Here is a 6000-nt window from a genome sequence, read left to right as displayed (position 1 = left end):
GGAGCCACACACTCCCATAGCCTGAGTATGTGGCAGTTGACTCAGCCAGCAGACTACCCTCAGAGATCAGCTGTCCAAAGAGGGCCATGGCCCAGGGGCTGCAGCAGCAGCTCTGCCACACAGGGAGACAAACCTGGCGGGCGCTAGTGTGGGACGGGCCTGCTAAAGTTTAAGTGTCTCGGAGGCTTGTATTTGTCTCGTCTGGGAGTAAGCCCTATGATCAAGAACAGTTTCTTCTAGAATGGCCTTTGAAGTCAGGGACTCACGTTCAGAACAGACTGGTTTCTCTCAGATAAGTGATCAACAGAGTTCTGAGTGATCCTAACAAGGTGAGATCTAGAGTTCTACAAGCCAGCAGGACCCTAAACTGAAGAAATATCCAAAGGATTGTGTAAATCCCTAAAAGGAGCTCAACTGAATTGTTCTGGGGATGTTCTCCTTGTATCTCTTCCCCCATCTCCAGATCTCCCTTCCTTTGTGATTTTCTGGGAATTTCCAAATGCCTTTCTAGATGCCAAACTCCTAGGCACCAGTAGTTTCTTCTAGAAGGCATAAAGAGGCTAGTTTGGGATGGTTAGAAAGGACTCTATTCCCAGAACAAGCCCAGAGTCAGACATAGCTTCGGGATTTTGAATGCTGAGTCAATTCCACCACTCCCCATTTGCTTTCCCAAAGGCCTCACCCTGGGTCTCTCAAATCTCCCTATTTGGGGAGAGACAAAATTCAGCTCTTCAACTCTTCCCACAATGAGTGACTGCATGAGAGCATCCAAGTCAGAGAAAGACTGATCACAGAGGGGCACAATTCCTAAACGCTGAGCTTCTGGCACCTCTAAGGGTACGCTGCATGCTGCTTACCTTCTGGGGACTCACCGAGTGACACTACAGCAACCTCTGTTTTGTATCCCTGCCTGGACTGCCTGGCCTTTCTTTCTTTTTTTTTTTTTTTTTTTTTTAAAGATTTTATTTATTTGAGAGAGAGAGAATGAGAGAGAACACATGAGAGGGGGGAGGGTCAGAGGGAGAAGCAGACTCCCCGCCGAGCAGGGAGCCCGATGCGGGACTCGATCCCGGGACTCCAGGATCATGACCTGAGCCGAAGGCAGTCGCCTAACCAACTGAGCCACCCAGGCGCCCTGGCCTTTCTTTCTTGACAGGGGCTTTTCTCTCTAATTAATAATATGCCTCTTCCCACTGAAACCTGGGTGCAGCAAGGGTGATATTAATGATAGTTTCTTCTCTGCTTACCTGGCTGCCAAAGGGGAGGACTTCTGGACCACAAATTGTTCCTGTTATTACAAACAACATGTTCTGCCCTAGGGCACAGAGAGACCATTTAAGAATCAAAACTGTTACTCTCTGGACAGCCCAGTTCTATACATTTAAGGCAGCTGCTCTGGAAGCTTTTGGTTGTGTAAGAAAGTTTGGATGGTCTGATAACCACTGAGTTACAAATGTTTATATAACTGCAAGAGCAGCTCCCACTTCTACCTTTCTGACTTATGAGGTGAGAATAATGATCCATCTTGCTGTCTCCCTTCTTTCAAAGAGAATATTAAGAATATCCAGTCTTAAAGTGTGGTTCAAAAAATAGCAGTTTCAGGATTTCATCCAGGTCTTTTTTGCAGCCATGGGTTAGCAATCGATCACCAGAGACTCTGTTGCTTGAAAAAGATAGGATCCACTGAGCAGGGAGCCAGCTTCTTCTCCCTCTTCCTCTGCCCTCCCACACCGCTCGTGCTCTCTCTCTCTCTCTCAAATAAATAAAACAAATCTTAAAAAAAGAAAAAGAACTACACTAATTATAGTATAAATTCATACTAGTAATTAAGTTAATTAAAAAATAATTACACTAACCTCAGGGATTTTGTGACAATGAAATTTGATGATTCATGTAAATGGTTTAGAATAGCATCTACTATATGAATATGTTCATTAGATGCTTATGATTATGATTAGTACAGCTGACCCTGGAACAAGAGGTTCAAGGAGGTTAGTGGCACCAACCCCTGAGCAGTCAGAAATATGCATATAACTTTGGCTACCCCAAAACTTAACTACTAATAGCCTACTGTTGACTGAAAGCCTTACAGATAACATAAATAGCTGAGTAATACATTTTGTATATTATATGCATTATATACTGTATTCTTACAATAAAGGTAGAGAAAAGAAATATTAAGGAAAACATAAGGAAGACAAAATACATTTATAGTACTATAGGTATACTTATTGAAAAAAGTCTGCTTATAAGTGCAGTTCAAACCCGTGTTGTGCAAGAGTCAACTATATAGCCAAAGAATTCCAGGAAGTGGCTAAGATCGAGTTGAGTAAGAGTTCCAAAGGAGCTGAAGCTAACATGGAACATCAACTACTGCATTTAACTGGCATAGAAGTGAAGATAATACAAGTCCCCTTTGCTCTCACATCAACTTGCAAGTGAAGCACTCTAAAGGAGTGTTTACAAGAAGCACAGACGCCAAGCCCAGGGAAGAGATGTTCGAATCGTTCCCGGATCCAGCCACTGAGGTGGTCAGCCCTGGGGCCGAGGGGCAGCCAAGAGTGGGAGGAAGCCTCTGAGACCTGGATTCGACACTGCCTATGTTCCAAAGCAGCTGATGGCAACCACTTAACAGCCCTGGGATGAGTATCTGGTCTTACGAAGAGTAGCAGATATCAACCTTGTTCCATTTCTGACCACATATCTGAGAGAAAGAAAAATGCTCTGTGTAGTTACTGAAGTTTGAGAAATGGTGTTACCTACGCAGAGGAGAGAGGGCAGTGCACACAGCACGGAGGAAAGTGATGACTAATGGTTTTCACAGTAAAATATCATTATGGAAATTTAGATTTCTGAAGAGCTCTGATAATTTCTCACTGTTAATCTGAGAATATATAAGGCTTAGAACTGACGTCCTAGGCTTAAGCTTAGCTTTCTTTTTTAATTTTTTATATTTTATTTTGCACTGCATTGCATTGCATTTTTTCATCATAAGTGTACTCTATAATCCCCCAAATCACTTATTTTACCCATCCCCCCACCCAGCTCCCCTCTGGTAACCATCAATTGGTTTTCTAGTTAAGAGTCTGTTTCTTGGTTTGTTACTCTTCTTTTCCTTTGCACGTTTGTTTTGTTTCTTAAGTTCCACACACGAGTGAAATCATATGGTACGTGTCTTTCTCTGACTTATTTTGCTTAATATTCCTCCCAGCCTTGCCCAAAGGGACCTATGGCCGTTTACCAGGGGAACTGTGCACTGGGAAAAAGGAAATATTCAGGGGTGCCTGGGTGGCTCAGTCGGTTAAGCATCTGCCTTCGGCTCAGGTCATGATCCCAAGGTCCTGGGATCGAACCCCGCATTGGGCTCCCTGCTCCGCTGGAAGCCTGCTTCTCCCTCTCCCACTCCCCCTGCTTGCGTTCCCTCTCTCGCTGTATCTCTCTGTCAAATAAATAAATAAAATATTTTTTAAAAAAGGAAATATTCAAATCTTTCAGGAACTACTAGAAACTGGCTCTGAATTGACACAAATTTCAAGAGACCCAAAACATCACTGTGGCCCACCAGTCAGAGTAGGCACTTAGGAAGGCCAGGTGATCAATGGAGTTTCAGCTCAGGTCCATCTCACAGTGGGTCCAGTGGGTCCCGTGGGTCCCTGAACCTTCCTGTGTTTACTTTTCCAATTTCAAAATGCATACTTGGGACTAGACATACTTAGCTGGCAGAATCCCTTCATTGGTTCCCTGACTATGGAGTGAGAGCTATTATGGCAGGAAAGGTCAAATAGAAGCCATTAAAAATGCCTTTACCTAGGAAAACAGTAAACAAAAAGTAATTCTCAGGAGGGATTACAGAGATTAGTGCCAACATCAAGGATGTGAAGGATGCAGAAGCACTGATTCCCACCACATCCCCATTCAACACTCCTAATTGGCCTGTGCAGATGACAGATGGACTTGGATGATGGCAGTGGTTTATTACAAGTTTAGTCAGGTGGTGACTCCAACTGCAGCTGCTGTACCAGATGCAGTTTGATTGCCTGAGCAAATTAACACATCCCCTGGTACCTGGGGTGCAGCTATTGATCCGACAAATGTTTTTTTTCTCCATACCTGTCCATACGCCCACCAGAAGCAGTTTGATTTCAACTGGCAAGGCCAGAAATACATCTTTACTGTCCTACTTCAGGGGTAAAACAACTCTCCAGCCCTATGTCAATTTAGTTCATAGGGGATCTTCATTGCCTTTCCCTTTCAGAAGATACTACACTGGCCCTATTACAGTGATGACATAATGCTAATTGGACCTAGAGAGCAAGAAGCAGCAAGTACTCCAGACATATTGGTAAAACATTTGCATGTCAGAAGGAGTAAGTCCAATAAAAATTCAGGAGCCTTCTACCTCACTGAAATTTCTAGGGCTTCAGTGACATAAGACATGTTGAGATATCCCTTCTAAGGTGAAGGATAAGTTCATTGTTTATCAGGCCCCTCCTGTAACACAAAACTATGTACAGTGGCTTGTGGGTGTCTTGGATTTTGGAGGCAACATATTCCCCATTTGGGTGTACTAATCTTGCCCATTTGCTGAGTGACCTGAAAAGCTGCTAGTTTTGAGTGGGGCCCTGAACAAAAGAAGGGCCCTGCAACAGTTCCAGGCTGCTCGGCAAGCTGCTCTGCCCCGGGGCCAACCGATCAGCACATCCAGTGGAACATAAAGAGGCAGTGGCAGACAGGGATGCTGTTTGGAGACCCTGGCAGGCACCTACAGGTCAACTGCAGCATAGGCCTTATAGAACTTTGGAGCAAGGCCTGGCCATTCTCTGCAGATAACTGTCCTTCTTTTGAGAACAGCTCTTGGCCTGCTACTAGGCCTCAGTAGAAACTAAACGCTTGACCATGGAACACCAAGTTACCATGAGACCTGAGCTGCCCAGAACGAACTGGATGTTATCTGACCCACCTGCTGACATTTAGTCCTTTTAAATTGTATTTACACAGTTCTTCCGATTTTGGTCAAGATGGTTTAACAGGGGCTAGATTTACCCTCCTGCTTAAAGCAAGTTAAAAAATGAATACATTATAATATATGGTTCTCAAGGCATTAGATGTGAGGCAGTGTAGGTCAGTGATTCCTGAGGCATGGAAAATAAATGAGGTGAGCTCTATGATTGCCCCAGCTTATACCTGTAGGGTTCACAGGCTATAGAAGTGTGCCTGAATTGAAGAGATGAAACTGACAGTCTGAGAAGACCAAGGAGGCTAGCGCTCACAGAGGAGGGAACTGGGGGAGAGAGAACACAGAGAACTCTGAGATCCAGAGAGGATCCTGCTCAAGTATTCAACTAAGTACTGACTGGCACGTGTGAGGAAGCTACACAAAGCAAGGGAAAGCACCACACAAACGCACCGTGCATGTTCCCACAAGCCAGAGTGAAAAGAAATCCACACCAAGACACCAGAGCCGACCTTTTGAAAACTAAAGATAAAGAAAAAAAAATCTTGAAAGCAGTGAGAAAGAAATGACATCTTATCTACAGGGCAGAACAATTCAAATGTGAGATTTCTCATCGGAAACTATGGTAGCTGGAAAGAAGTACATTTTCCAAGTACTGAAAGAAAAGAACAATTCTATATTCAGCAAAAATACACTTCAGGAATGAAAGGGAGAAACAAGACATTCTCAGATGAAGAGAACGTGTTGCCAGGACACTTACCCTAAAAGAATGGCTAAAGGAAGTTCGTAGGAAATGGTGTTCCTGGAAAGTCAAGAAGAAAGAAAAAACATAGTAAGAGAATATACGGATAAATATAACACACTTTCCTTCCTGTTTGAATTTTCAAAATTCCATTTGACAGAGAAAGCAAAAATTATGATATTGTCTAATGTATGAAAAGGAAATATTTAAGACAATTACATTATAAATGAGGGATTATACTAAAGGGGTATAAAAGGAAGTAGGGATCCTATACGTCATTCCGACTGGTAAAATGACAACACCT

The 6000-nt window shown here is 43.4% G+C and overlaps 1 long non-coding RNA gene across 2 annotated transcripts in view; it reads right to left on the bottom strand.

Moving 5' to 3' along the window:
- LOC145716285 (uncharacterized) overlaps nucleotides 1-6000 on the bottom strand; it is a 48411-nt gene that overhangs the window by 28567 nt on the left and 13844 nt on the right. For both annotated transcript variants that reach the window (XR_014138867.1, XR_014138866.1), the window contains exon 2: nucleotides 5715-5756. This is a non-coding gene — a long non-coding RNA (uncharacterized LOC145716285). The remainder of the gene's footprint in view (nucleotides 1-5714; nucleotides 5757-6000) is intronic.

Source organism: Leptonychotes weddellii, chromosome 11 (genome assembly GCF_054177405.1).
Source record: "Leptonychotes weddellii isolate Sample4059 chromosome 11, ASM5417740v2, whole genome shotgun sequence".
In the NCBI taxonomy this organism is placed as follows: domain Eukaryota; kingdom Metazoa; phylum Chordata; class Mammalia; order Carnivora; family Phocidae; genus Leptonychotes; species Leptonychotes weddellii.
Note: the sequence above shows the minus strand (reverse complement) of the source record. Positions and strands in the feature narration are given on the sequence as shown.